This window comes from Chlorocebus sabaeus, chromosome 15, assembly GCF_047675955.1.
Source record: "Chlorocebus sabaeus isolate Y175 chromosome 15, mChlSab1.0.hap1, whole genome shotgun sequence".
Taxonomy (NCBI): Eukaryota; Metazoa; Chordata; class Mammalia; order Primates; family Cercopithecidae; genus Chlorocebus; species Chlorocebus sabaeus.
This window is the reverse complement of record NC_132918.1, coordinates 44543989-44558450: the sequence shown is the minus strand read 5'-3', so window position 1 is coordinate 44558450 and position 14462 is coordinate 44543989. Positions and strand designations below refer to the sequence as shown.

General features: G+C 36.9%; 1 non-coding gene across 1 annotated transcript; it reads left to right on the top strand.

Annotated features, from left to right (window-relative positions):
• The first annotated feature begins 9554 nt into the window (after nucleotides 1-9554).
• On the top strand, nucleotides 9555-9665 carry LOC119625966 (U6 spliceosomal RNA). The gene has a single exon (XR_005242179.1). It is a non-coding gene; the product is annotated as a U6 spliceosomal RNA (small nuclear RNA).
• Nucleotides 9666-14462: the final 4797 nt, after the last annotated feature.

Genomic DNA, 14462 nt, shown 5'->3' with positions numbered 1-14462 from the left:
GCAGTCAAATCTTAAAGCTTCAAAGTGGTCTCCTTTGATTCCATGTCTCATATCCAAGTGATGCTGATGCAAGAAGGAGATATTCACAGCCTTGGGCAGCTACACCTTTGTGGCTTTGCAGGGTACAGCCTCCCTCACAGCTACTTTCACAGGCTGGCATTGACTGCCTGTGATTTTTCCAGGTGGACAGTGCAAGTTGTCGGTAGATCTACCATTCTGGGGTCTGGAGGACAATGGCCCTCTTCTCACAGCTCCCCTAGGCAGTGCCCCAGTGGAGGCTCTTTGTTGGGACTCCAACTCCCATTTTTTTTTTTCATACTGCCCTAGCAGAAGTACTCCATGAGGGCTCAACCCTTGCAGCAAACTTTTGCCTAGATATCCAGGTGTTTCCATACATCCTCAGAAATCTAGGTGGAGGTTCCCAAACTTCAATTCTTGACTTCTGTGCATCTGCAGGACCAACGCCACATGTAAGCTTCCAAGGCTTGGGGCTTGTACCCTCTAAAGCAAGGGCCTCAACTGTATGTTGGCCCCTTTTAGCTGCAGCTGGGACACAGGGAACCAGATTTTGAGACTCCACAAAGCAGTAAGGTTCTGGGCCTGGCCCATGAAATGACTTTTTCCTCCTATTCCTCCAGACCTATGAAGGGAGTGGCTGCCATGAAAACCCTTAACATGCCCTGGAGACATTTTCACCACTGTCTTGGTGATTAACATTTGGCTTCTTGTTACTTATACAAATTTCTGCAGTCTGCTTAAATTTCTTCCCAGAATATGGGTTTTTTTTTTTTTTTTTTTCTGTTGTATGATTGGTCTGCAAATTTTCCAGACTTTTATGCTCTGCTTCTTTTTTAAACATAAGTTCAATTCCAAATCATCTTTTTGCGAATGCTTAAAACTGAATGCTATTAACAGCACCCATGTCACATCTCAAACCCTTTGCTGCTTAGAAGTTTCTTCTGCCAGATACCCTATATCATCTCTCTCAAATTCAAAGTACCATAGATCTCTAGGGCAGAAGCAAAATGCCACCAATCTCTTTGCTAAAGCATAGTAAGAATCACCTTTATTCCAGTTCCCAACAAGTTCCTCATCTCCATCTGAGAGCACATCAGTCTGGACTTCGTTTTCCATAACACTATCAGCATTTTGGTCAAAGCCATTCCACAAGTCTCTAGGAAGTTCCAAACTTTCTGTCTTCTGAGCCCTGCAAACTGTTTCAACCTCTGCCAGTTATCCAGTTCCAAAGTTGCTTCCACATTTTCGGGTATCTTTTAAGCAGTACCCCACTCCCTATGGGTATCAATTTACTGTATTAGCACATTTTCACGCTGCTATAAAGAATTGTCCAAGACTGAGTAATTTATAAAAGAAAGAGGTTTAATGGACTTACAGTTCTGCATAGCTTGGGAGGCTTCAAGAAACTTACAATCATGGCAGAAGCATAAAGGGAAAGCAAGATACCTTTATCACAAGGCAGCAGAAAGGAGAACGAACCCAGGAGGAACTACTAAACACTTATAAAACCATCAGATCTCATGAGATCAGGAAAACAGCATAAGGCAAACTTATTCCATCAGGGAAACAGCATAAGGAAAACTGCCTTAATGATTCAATTACCTCCACCCAGTCTCTCCCTTGACATGTGGGAATTATGGGGATTAGAATTCAAGATGAGATTTTGGGTAGGGACACAGCCAAATCATATCAAACTCTTTTACAATTATATATAGTTTTTTTTTTCTTTTTTTTTCTTTTTTGACAAAATCTCACTGTGTTGCCAGGCTAGAGTGCAGTGGCATGATCATGGCTCACTACAGACTCAACCTCTCAGGCTAACTGATCCTTCCACCTTAGGCTACCAATACCTGGGACTAAAGATGTGGTCCATCATGCCCATCTAATTTTTATATTTTTGTCAGAGATGGGGTTTCGTCATGCTGCCCAGGATGGTCTCGATCTCCTGGGCTCAAGAGTTCTACTCACCTTGGCTTCTCAAAATTCTGGGATTACAGGCATGAGTCCACCACACCCAGTGTATAATTCTTTTTAGTAGAAGAAATGAAGTATTTTATTTTGAAAAAGAGTGCAATTGTCTCTTGGAATCCTTGGGGGAGTTGTTCCAGAATCCCCCTCAGATATCCCAATCTGTGGATGCTTAAGTCCCATATGAAATGATCGTGTATTTGCATGTGATCTACAAACCTTTTCCTCTATACTTTAAATAATCTCTAGATTATTTACAATGTCTATTAAAATCCACACATTTTACTACATTTGTGTGGCTTCAACATAGTACTTGGCAAAGCAAATTCAAGTTTTGGTTTTTTAAGTTCTATTACATTATTTTTTTCTGAATATTTTTGATTTGCACTTGGTTGAATCCACAGATGTAAAACCCAGGAATCCAGAGGGAAAATTGCCTTCATGAAATATGAAACAGAGCATAAAAACTACCAAGATTAGTGTCTTCTGAATCAGAGTAGCATGGCCTTTTAGTGAGTACAACTTTGCTTGCAATGGTTATTTCTCTTTTTACTGGCCAACGTAAACCCGTGGCCATCTTACAATAGGATATTTAAATTTAATTTTATCTTTTATTCCCGTTCTTTCTCTCTTCCTCTCTACCCCTTTCATTTCTTTTCTTCCTTATTTTTCTGTTTTTTGTTTGTTTGTTTGTTTTTTTAATTAAATTTCTGGCAGGTTTTCTCAATTTATCTTTCTGACCCTAAATTAATTTTAAATTTTAGTTTCCTATTTTCAACTCCTCCTGCCTCCCACAAATATCCTTTAAAAAAAAAAAAGTTTCAGCCAGGCACAGTGGCTCACGCCTGTAATCCCAGCACTTTGGGAGGCCAAGGTGGGCAGATCATGAGGTCAAGAGATCGAGACCATCCTGGTCAATATGGTGAAACCCTGTTCTCTACTAAACATGCAAAAATTAGCTGAGCATGGTGGCATGCGCCTGTAGTCCTAGCTACTTGGGAGGCTGAGGCAGAAAAATGGCTTGAACCCAGGAGGTGGAGGTTGCAGTGAGCCAAGATTGTGACACTGTACTCCAGCCTGGCAACAGAATGAGACTTTGTCTCAAAAAAAGTTTCTTATCCTTGTTAGGTAGTTTTTTTTTTTAATATTCCACAAGATATTAGTTATTAATTGGGATTTTTCCCCACTTTTTTTCTTGCTACTTGCAATGTCTCTGTTTCTTTTATGTTTTGATTTTTGTTTTTCTGAGATCTTTCTTAAACATCTGGGGATTTTCAGATAGTGTATTTATATTTATGCCAGAGGAAGTAAAATAGCAGATCTCAGCAGCAGGGTTTGTCCATCAATTTTCCACACCATGTGGTGATTTGTTTAAAATATGATTCTGTGAGGTATTTTCAAATTTTGTAGAGGTTTCTTTTTGTTCTTTAACTATTTAATTTCTCCACAAAACTTTTTTATGTTCTATTACCATTTTTTTTGTCTCCTAGAAATATCATCAGAATAGTGAATATGTATTATTTAGTCCTCCCATGTGTCAATCAATGAATAACCTGTTTATCTATTGAATAGACATAAAATTGGGCAGTTAATACATCTTAAGATTTTGTTTTTAAGTTACTGAGTGACACTCATATTTTAATATTGCCCAAACCCATTTTATGTTTTATAATATATGTTATATTTATGTGTTCCAAATTCTAAAACTATAGTTTAGATATTTTACTACTGAAGTAAAAATAATCATAGTGCTTGTAACATCCAAGATGTAATATCATTGTATTAGTCTGTTCTCACAATGTTAATAAAGGCCTAACTGAGACTACATAATTTATAAAGGAAAGAGGTTTAATGGACTCACAGTTCCACATGGCTGGGGAGGCCTCACAATCATGGCAGAAGACAAAGGAAGAGCAAAGACACATCTTACATGGTGGTGGACAAGACACCTTGTGTGGGGGAACTTTTGTTTATAAAACCATCAGATCTCATGAAACTTATTCACTACTATGAGAACAATATGGAGGAAACCACTGCTGTGATTCAATTATCTCCACCTGGCCCCGCCCTTGACACCTGAAGATTATTGTAATTCAAGATGAGATGTGGGTGGGGACACAGCCAAACCATATCATTCTGCCCTAGCCCCTCCCATATGTCATGTTCTCACATTTCAAAACCAATCATGCTTCCCAACAGTCACCTAACATCTTGATTTATTTCAACATTAACTCAAAAGTCCACAGTCCAGAGTCTCATTTGAGACAAGGTAAGTTCCTCTGCCTATGAGCCTGTAAAATCAAAAACAAGTTAGCTACTTCCTAGATACAATGGGGGTACAGTCATAGTCATTGGGTAATTACATGCATTTCAAGTGGCAGAAATTGGCAAAAACGAAGAGGTTGCAGGCCCCACACAAGTCTGAAATCCAGTGAAGCAGTAAAATCTGAAAGGTCCAAAATGATCCCCTTTGACTCCATGTCTCACATCCAGGTTATACTGATGCAAGAGGTGGGTTCCCATGGTCTTGGGAACTCTGTCCTTGTGGCTTTGCAGGGTAAAGCCCCCCTTCCGGCTGCTTCCCTGGGCTGGCTTTGACTGACTGCAGCTTTTCCAGGAGCGCAGTGCAAGCTGTCAATGGATCTACCATTCTGGGTTCTGGAGAACAGTGGCCCTCTTCTCACAGCTCCACTAGGCAGTGCCTTAGTGGGGATGCTGCATGGGGGCTCCCACCCCACATTTCCCTTCCACACTGCCCTAGCAGTGAGGGCTCCACTCTTGCAGCAAACTTCCACCTCAACATCCAGGCATTTATATACATCCTCTGAAACCTAAATGGAGGTTCCCAAACCTCAATTCTTGACTTTCATGTACCTGCAGGCCTAACACTGCATGTAAGCCACCAAGGCTTAGGGCTTGCACACTCTGAAGCAAAGGCCTGAGCTCACATTGGCCCCTTTTAGCCACAGCTGGGATGCAGGGAACCAAGTCCTGAGACTGCATAAAACAACAAGGCCCTGGCCTGACCTGTGGAAAACATTTTTTCATCCTAGGTCCCCAGTTTGTAATGGGAAGGGCTGCTCTGAAGACCTCTGTACTGCCCTGTGGATCTTTTTCCCATTGTCTTGGTGATTAACATTTGGCTCCTTGTTATGTATGAGAATTTCTGCAGCTGGCTTGAATTTCTCCTCAGAACATGAGTATTTGCTTTCTATCACATTGTCAGGCTGCAAATGTTCTGAACTTTTATGCTCTGCTTCTTTTTTCAACATGTTTCAATTCCGAACCGTATCTTTGTGAACACATAAAACCAAATGCTTTTAACAGTACTCAAGTCACCTCTTTAACACCTTGCTGCTTAGAAATTTCTTCTACCAGATGGCCTAAATCATTTCTCTCAAGTTCAAAGTTCCACAGATCTCTAGGGCAGGGGCAAATACCACCAGTCTCTTTGCTAAAACATAGCGAGAGTCACCTTTGCTCCAGCTCCAAAAAGTTTCTCATCTCCGTCTGAGACCACATCAACCTGGACCTTATTGCCCATATCACTATCACCATTTTGGTCAAAGCCATTTGACAAGTCTATAGGAGGTTCCAAACTTTCCCACATTTTCGTGTCTTCTTGGAGTCTTCCAAACTGTTCCAATCCTTGCTTGTTATCCAGTTCCAAAGTCACTTCCACATTTTTGGGTATCTTTACAGCATCACCCCACTACCCTGTGCCAATTTACTGTATCAGTCTATTCTGATGCTGCTAATAAAGACATACCTGAGACTGGTATAAAGGAAATTTATAAAGGAAAGAGGTTTGATGGACTCACAGTTCCACATGACTGGGGAGGCCTCACAAATCATGGCAGAAGATTAAAGAAGAGCAAAGAGACATCTTACATGGTGGCAGGAAAGAGAGCTTGTGCAGGGGTACTTCTATTTATAAAACCATCAAATTTCATGAGACTTATTCACTACCAGAAGAACAATATGAGGGAAACTGACCCCATTTTTCAATTATCTCCACCTGGCCCCACCCTTGACACATGAAAATTATTACAATTCAAGGTAAAATTTGAGTGGGGACACAGCCAAACCAAATCAATTATTGACACATGCAATGCAATAGCTACCCCTATGTTATGGACATACATTTCTGTCAGTTCATCTCAGTAAACATCTGGCTTTCTAGGCAGTTACCTGAGCTTGTAGTTATGTAAAACTCCTGTTTGTTTGTTTGTTCATTTTACATGGACGGTTGTGATGGAAGATTGACATACTCTCCATTTTGAAATTTCTTTTTTTTTCTTTTTTTTTTTTTTTTTGAGACGGAGTCTTGCTCTGTAGCCGGGGCTGGACTGCAGTGGCTGGATCTCAGCTCACTGCAAGCTCCGCCTCCCGGGTTTACGCCATTCTCCTGCCTCAGCCTCCGGAGTAGCTGGGACTACAGGCGCCCGCCACCTCGCTCGGCTAGTTTTTTGTATTTTTAGTAGAGACGGGGTTTCACCGTATTAGCCAGGATGGTCTCGATCTCCTGACCTCGTGATCCGCCCGTCTCGGCCTCCCAAAGTGCTGGGATTACAGGCTTGAGCCACCGCGCCCGGCCCTTGAAATTTCAATGATGAATATTAGTCAAGTCTTAGCTATTACAAGTATCTGCTTAAATTTTCATCTGTTCTACAATAAGACAATTGATCTTTATGGAAATTAATTATATCCAAAGCACAGTGTTCTTGACACCATGGGGAACAGACAGGAAAATGGTTCTGAGTCAAATCCTGCCCAGAACAAGCTCACAGTCTAATAAAGAAAGTGCACCAGGGACAGAAAGTAAATAGCTGTAATACACAGTAGAATATGGTAATTTCACAATAAACTTATCATTGCATTTTTTGCATGAAGTGAATGGAGAAGGTAACACACACTGGAAAAAAATTAGAGAACAATTTTGAGGCAGGAACTATGTTGACATTAAAAGATAAAGTAAATCAGGCATAGTGGCTCATGCCTGTTCAGTATTTCACGAAGCTTGGTGAGAATAGGTTGAGGACAGGAGTTTGAGACTAGCCTGAGCAAGATACTGAGATCCCATTTCTCCAAACAAACAAACAAACAACCAAAAACACAACAACAAAAAAAAATTAGCCGGGCATCCTGGCATGTATCTATGGTCTCAGCTATTCAAGGAGGATGAGGTGGGAAGATTTCTTAAGCCCAGAAGTCAGGGCTGCAATAAGCTGTAATCACACAACTGCCCTCCAGCATGGGTGACAGAGTGAGACCCTGCCTCAAAAATAAAAAAAAAAAACTAAATATGAAGAGTATTTGGACCAGTAGAAAAATAGAAAAAAAAATGTACTAAGGGAGATGGAAAAGCATAAATGAATGCAGGGACATCAGAGTGCCTCAAGCATAGTTAAATTTGAACAAAGTTAGTCAGGCTGAGATTTAAAATTAAGATGTCATTCTTTTTGCTTCAGAATTAAATTTGAAAGGTGTTATACTGATATTTCAACTTTTTAACCTTGAGGTTTCACTGCCTCCCTCTCTTGTAGGCTAATACATGTGCAGGTTTGTTTTTGTTTTCTTGTTTTTGTAATTGTACATAAATGTGTGAAGGGCAGGAATTAAAATCTGCATCCTGTGTGGTGATTTTTGATAATTCCTCAGCCCTCACAGCTGTTCAATTTGCAGTTTGAATAACTGAAACATTCCATCTTGCAAAGAGATTTACATTTTGGTATTCTCTGGAAGATACAACCAGGCATAAACACAGTGAGTGATGTGCCTATATAAATGTCTGTTGCAGTCATAAATGCACATGGTGGACCCTATTTTATGAGAACAAAGGGATAGAATTACAACTTGAATATCAAGAGTTGAAATATGTTTTACCTCCCACAATGAGAAAAAATCATAAGTCATAGCAAAGAGTTTACTTTAAGAGTCAGTCACTGTAAATCATTTTATAATTATTGAATACATGTTTTTAAAAATCCATTCTACTTTACTTATAATATTTATTTTTGCAAAATCTATGTTATTTATAATACAAAGCAATACAATAATGTTTCTGTACATTCAATCTCATGGAAAAGGTGAGTAGTTCATTCATAGTGGTTATTAAAGACTGTGGGTAAGAAGGAGATAACATTAATTTCGTATAGCTGAAAATGTTTTATAATATATATATGACAGAATTTTATATTTGCTTCAGAAAAGTAATACTAATATCTAAGAAAACAACTAGCAGTTTGTCAATTACTTGTGACAGTTTGTGAATCACTCATGTGGATTATACATTTACAATTTTCCTTTTCTTTCTTTTATAGTATTATGAAATAAAGCAAAAAATTAAGATTCTGTTTTATTTTCTTTTACTAATACACAAATCTGGCTCCTAATTCTTGTGCCAAAGTGCAGAGTGACTGGTGCATTTATTAAGCATATGTTAGCAAAACAGTCAGCAACTGATTATACATTTGTTTATGTGAAATCTACATGTTTTGATTACTTTTTCTTGTTTTGGTTAGTGATGTCTTTATTGCTGATATTTACCTTTATTTGAGAATGAAAAGACATAATATTTATAATTTGTAGATTATGCTTCTTACCAACACTTATATTAAAATATTTCCTGGAAAGGGAGTGAAAACTCTGAATTCAAATAGAAAATAAAAATTTTCTTTGGATTATACTAAATCATAGCTTTTCCAGGAACATAGTAATATGTTTATATTGCATGTGTAATTTACATTTCCTTTTATTTATTTTTCAGACCCTTTTTTTCTTCCTTAATGGATGTATTAATTCTTCAAATTCTTCAAAATACAGTAAAACTTTGTTTTTTAAGTTTTTTTTATGTTTTTTGATTTACATTTGTTTCTTCATTGGTCAGCTATGTTTTGGTTATCTTGGTTTTCTATGCTTCTTATATGTAGTGGTTCTTAGTTCACTTATATTTAAGAATGGAAGACTGGTGACTCTTGTTATTTTTCTCTGTTGTATATACTGTTGTCCATTTTTCTACTAGATCTCTCCCACTAGTAGGACTAGGATTGGGAACCAAGGTAGAGACTGTGCTTATTGCAATTAGGGTGAGCAGATGAGGAAATCACTCTTTGGATGCTAAAATGAGGAGAACTTCTTCCTTTGGCGTGGGAAGCCATTCCAGAAACTTCAAACTCTTAGTTCTCCCTTTGCAATTAATTAAGATTCAATAAGAGTACTAATTTGGATTCCTGAAAGTATAATGCTGGGCTGCTTAGGCTTAGTGTTCATTGAAACAAGGAAGAGGCTAGCAGTGAGGTTGGTGTGGGACACCTGACTAGCATATTTCATTAGACAGACTTTCAATTACCTCTGTTTTTAGTTGTTTTTCGTACTCCCACCTTGCATGGTATTGCTGTCTTTGAGCCAGGTAGCTCCTTGGGATAAGGACTTTTCTCCATAATAGGCTGTTCGCATGTACACATTTAATCTGACTGATAGGTTCACGTATTCCTCGATCCATCAGTGTTCCAATATGACTTGGAACTTCAGCCTAGAATTTATGAATATCTTTGTAAAAATATCCTGTGCTTGCTTTGGCAGCACATATACCAAAATTGGAACGATACAGAGAAGATTAGCATGGCCCCTGCCCAAGGATGACACACAAATTTGTGAGGCAAATTTGAGAGGTTGTTTTGTCTATCATCATTTGCATTTGCTATAATTGTATGGGGAACTTAGGAGAGAGGAGAGACAAATTATTTTCAGTGTGCCATTTTGAACTTTAAAAGGCACTTTCAGACACTTGGTTTTAAAAGATCAGTCTATGCCAGGTGTGGTGGCTAGTGCCTGTAATTCCAGCACTTTGGGAGGCTGAGGAAGGCGGATCACCAGGTCAGGATATCGAGACCATCCTGGCCAACATGGTGAAACCCCATCTCTACTAAAATACTGAAAAAAAAACAAAAACAAAACCCCACAACAACAACAAACTGTAGTCCCAGCAACTTGGGATTCTCAAGGGATCCTGCTGAGGCAGGAGAATCACTTGAACCCGGGAGGTGGAGGTGGAAATGAGCCGAGATCACGCCACTGCACTCCAGCCTGGAGACAGAGGAGACTCCATCTCAAAAAAAAAAAAGAAAAAAAAGAAAAGGATTAATCTAGCAATTATATGGAAAATGGATTGTAGGATAGACTGGATGGTGTCAGGGAGAATAAGCAGGTTTAGGAATAAGATAATGACAGTTGTGAATACACAGGAAGAAATAATTTCTTCCCTTAGAATGATAGATACAATTTTAATGTAAATACAATATGTGAATATCCAGACTACGTTCTGCTCTAAATTATTTTCTAATTCTATAATTAGGTTCTACATAATTAAAATTTTAACTGCTAACTTTAATTAACAAATTATATTTTCTAAAATCTAATATGGAACCATGACATCTGGGTTTGCATGCAGCCCATACAGAGGAATTTATTCAAAGTTAGAAGCTCTAATTCTTTATCTAATTCTTTATTTTTCTTTGTGTTTTTTCTATAACCCCAGAAAAATTATATCTGAGCTTAATCTCATGATTAACAGAATGTGCAGGCTTTTGATTCTGGAATAAGTACCTCACTCTTACTAGAATAACAGGTTTATTGAGCTGTTTTTATATTATTATTCTCTGGACTTTGTTTATATTTCTGGTAATTCCTCTGCAGCAAAATAAAATAGTCCCGGCTTCATTACGACCTGGCAGTGCTACCCTCTCCCAGATCATCGTGGTTGTTATTACCTTTTTATGTTAATTCCAAGTTATTTTTCTTACATTTTTAAAAGTCACCCAGTTTATTTACTTTCTTGCTTTTCATTTTGCCCAGATGCATTAAATTAGGACCCTCAAGAAAATGAATTTAAACTGCCTTCTCCAAGGCCTAATAATATTCTAAGATCTAAATCCAAAGGAAATAACTAAATCCTATCTTTTTTGTTAACTTGCTGTAACATTTAGCCTGGTTAATCACTGCCCACTTTATAGAAATCTCTCCTCTCTTAATTTCTAAAGCATCAGACTTTTGTTTTTCCTGCTATTCTCTAGGCAGTTTTGCTCTGTCCCTTGTGGACTCTTCTATTCTCGAAAGTATGGTATCCCAGGGCTTTCTTCCACTTTTGACACTTATCTTTTCCTGCTCTGTAGCTTCAAGGTTTTACGTCATGCACTCATGGTTTAAATTTCTAGTTCAAAACTTTAAGCTAGAACATTCTCCTGGCAGGTACTTGCAAATTTTCTGGACTTTGATGTTCCATAAGCACCTCAAGACCAGTACATTAAGAAATGAATTCCACCTTCTCAACTTCTCTTCTTACTGAACTTACGTGCTGTAAAATAAACTAGTAATGAAAGTATTACAGTATGCATTGATGGTAAATTAGATACCAACTAATTTCAGAGTATATATTTTGTCCTATTATTTTGATGAAAGGACACATACATCCTCATAAATTATACACTTACAATGCACCCATAAATATAACAATTTAAAACACTTTTAAAAAAGGATGAATATATCTTTCCCACCTTGAGTTCTCATGTTGGATTGATGCCATATCAAATCAAATAACCACTGAATTTTGTGAAATAAAATACTAACAGCTGAGATTCTAATATGTTGGGTAGTATGATAAATCCCAGGAAAACTTATCCATCTTTATGAGTTAGACATTCTGACAAATAAATCAATGAAAAAATGAAATAGATATGTACCAAAGATGGATTTATTTAGTAACAACTGAAAAGAAAGGTTGACAGTAGTCATATAGAAAAGAAACATTATTTTTAAAAATTTTATTCTTAACTTTTTTCCTATGAATTCAAATGTCACAAGGTTTTCCTTATGAGGCAAATCTGAATAATTATTTTGAAAAATAGTTGTACTTTAACGATTGTGTGTGTATGAGCCGTGTGTGTGCTTATATGTATTTTTATATCTATATATTAAATGGGTTTATTATTCAAAAATTTAAAAACACAGAATTATTTAAAGTAGTATTTAATTTCCTCCATTATGCCTGACCCTACATTGAAATAATTACTGTCAAAATTTTAGTATGTATTCTAGATTTTTGAATTTTAGAATGCCCTATTTAGTGTACATGTAATTATTTTTGTTTATTAAGATTTTAAATGTATTATTTCATTTCATTCAATTTCATTTCAGTGTTCACATGCTCTGAAAAGGGCTTGTTTTTCCTTTACCAACAATATTACAGATTCTTTTCATCCCTGCTTCCTTCCCTTCCACTCCCATCTACTTGGCTACCAATCTATTTCATTGTTAAGAGGAGATGATTCCATTCTATGTTTGAACGATAATTTATTAACTAAGTCACCATTGGTGAACATTAGTATGTCTTCATTTATTTTACTGAGAATATTAAAACAATGTTGCAGCAAGCACCCTGATACATCTTTGAAAGCTTTTGTGATTACTTAGTAAATCTACAGGCAAAGTTGCTTACTCGACTAAAATATACATTTAGAATGAATGCACTTGAAGCAAATTTTCTCTCCTGATTAGTTGTATCAATTTACCTTACTGCTGAGTATATATACTTTCTTGAATCTTTGATAACAATGGATAATTCAGATTTTTGAATCTTCTATTCTGATTCATTTATTTAATAGATACTTTGAACATAATTTTATTTTTACTGGCCATTAATACTGTCTTTTAGTGATTTTTATGTTTCTGTGCTTTTCCTATTTTCTTTCAGTATATTTGTCTCATATATTTGCAGAAGCTCTTTCCTCATTATGGATAAGCACTGTGTCTTCTTTTATATTGCAAGCTTTTTTTTCAATTCTCTTAGTTTTCATTTGCCTTAGTTGTTTTTTAATTTATGGCATAAAAGGAATGTTAATGTTGAATTCCATTTCTCTATTTTTATATCTAGATTTATATTTGTATGTGGCCTAAAATCATATTTTAATGTTTCTAAATGGTTGTATTAGATAACAATCTTTTCAGCTTCATGTTACAGTGTACCTGAACCCTTGTGACTTAAACAATAACACCATTAATGGTCTCAGCTAAGAATTTTGGAGGTAGGTAGTCCAGGACAGGGAAAACAATTTCATCGTATCATCAAAGACCTGTGTTCCTTCTATGGTTTTTAGTTCACACCTTTAGAAGTATTGGCTTGCTGACTTGTTCACACAAGATCAATGCTCTGTTTTCAGGTATCACATTGTGTTCCCTGGAGGAAGAAGTAATCAGAAAAATAGAACCGGCAACATCTTCCCCTTTTTACAGAAAAGTAATGCTTTACTAAAAGTCCTAACACAGTTATGGTTATGTTTCATTGACAATACCTGACTACATGGGGCCCCTAGATACAAGGAGGCTGAGAAAGTAATAGACGTAGGTCTGTAGAGTAGAACTATAATCTGGCTATCATGCTTTTAAACATATATCAAAAACATCTTACATGGCTTTTAGATGATTGCGTACCTGTGCTTCTGCTGTAGCAAGTAAGGAACATAACATTTTCATATTCCTTTCTCTCTTTCTTTCTCTCTCTATCACACACACAGACCACACATTTAGCCTCTGAGATTGATATGGACAAAAGGGAGTTTGGAAATGCACTAGCTAAACAAAAGTGGCTCCATATTGGCTGAGGTTTTCCTTACCAGAGTTTATTGAATGATTATTCAATGAATAAATAGTCATTTATTTATTGACTTATTCCTTTGAAAACATCCTTTTATCATACATTAACTTTCCATATAGAGTAAGCATCATTGTATTTCTGGACTATGTATGCCCTTTTTTTTTTTTTTTTTTTAATTTCTACTAAGAACCAAACTATCTTAGTTCTTCTTATTTATACTGAGAGGCTGTGAGAGCCAGTAACTGTGTTTCTGGAACTTGGCTGCCAAGAATCAGGAAGACACTTATTCCTATTTATGATTGCATGTCTATTTCTCCCAGCTGTGTTTTGTAGGCCAGAATAACCTCACTCATTAAGGTTGTCTGACTAAGTTAAATTTACGAACAGCCCTCGGGAAGAACTTATTTCCACAAAAAATATGTGTTGTTCTGAATTTGATCACAATCATACGGGTTCCCCAGAGTTAGATCTAGGAGCTTAATACTTCTCTCAAATCTTTACACTATTTCTGTTGATCAAAAAAGTTATCTCATGGTTTTGAAAGGTGAGCTACTAATTTGAAATACCTTAGAGCAGATCTATGTCCTGGCTGGCATTCTTTTAAATGCATATCTTAAATAAATCAATATGGCTTTTAGGTGATTTGCATACCTGTGCTGCTGCTGTAGCAATTAAGAAATTTAACCTTTTCCACTTCTCTCTCTCTCTCTCACACACACACACACACACACACATACATTATATGTAATTATTTTTTAATTTTACAAGAATTGAATCATAGTTCTGCACACATGCAAAGTAAATGTTTTCCTTTACCACCTATATT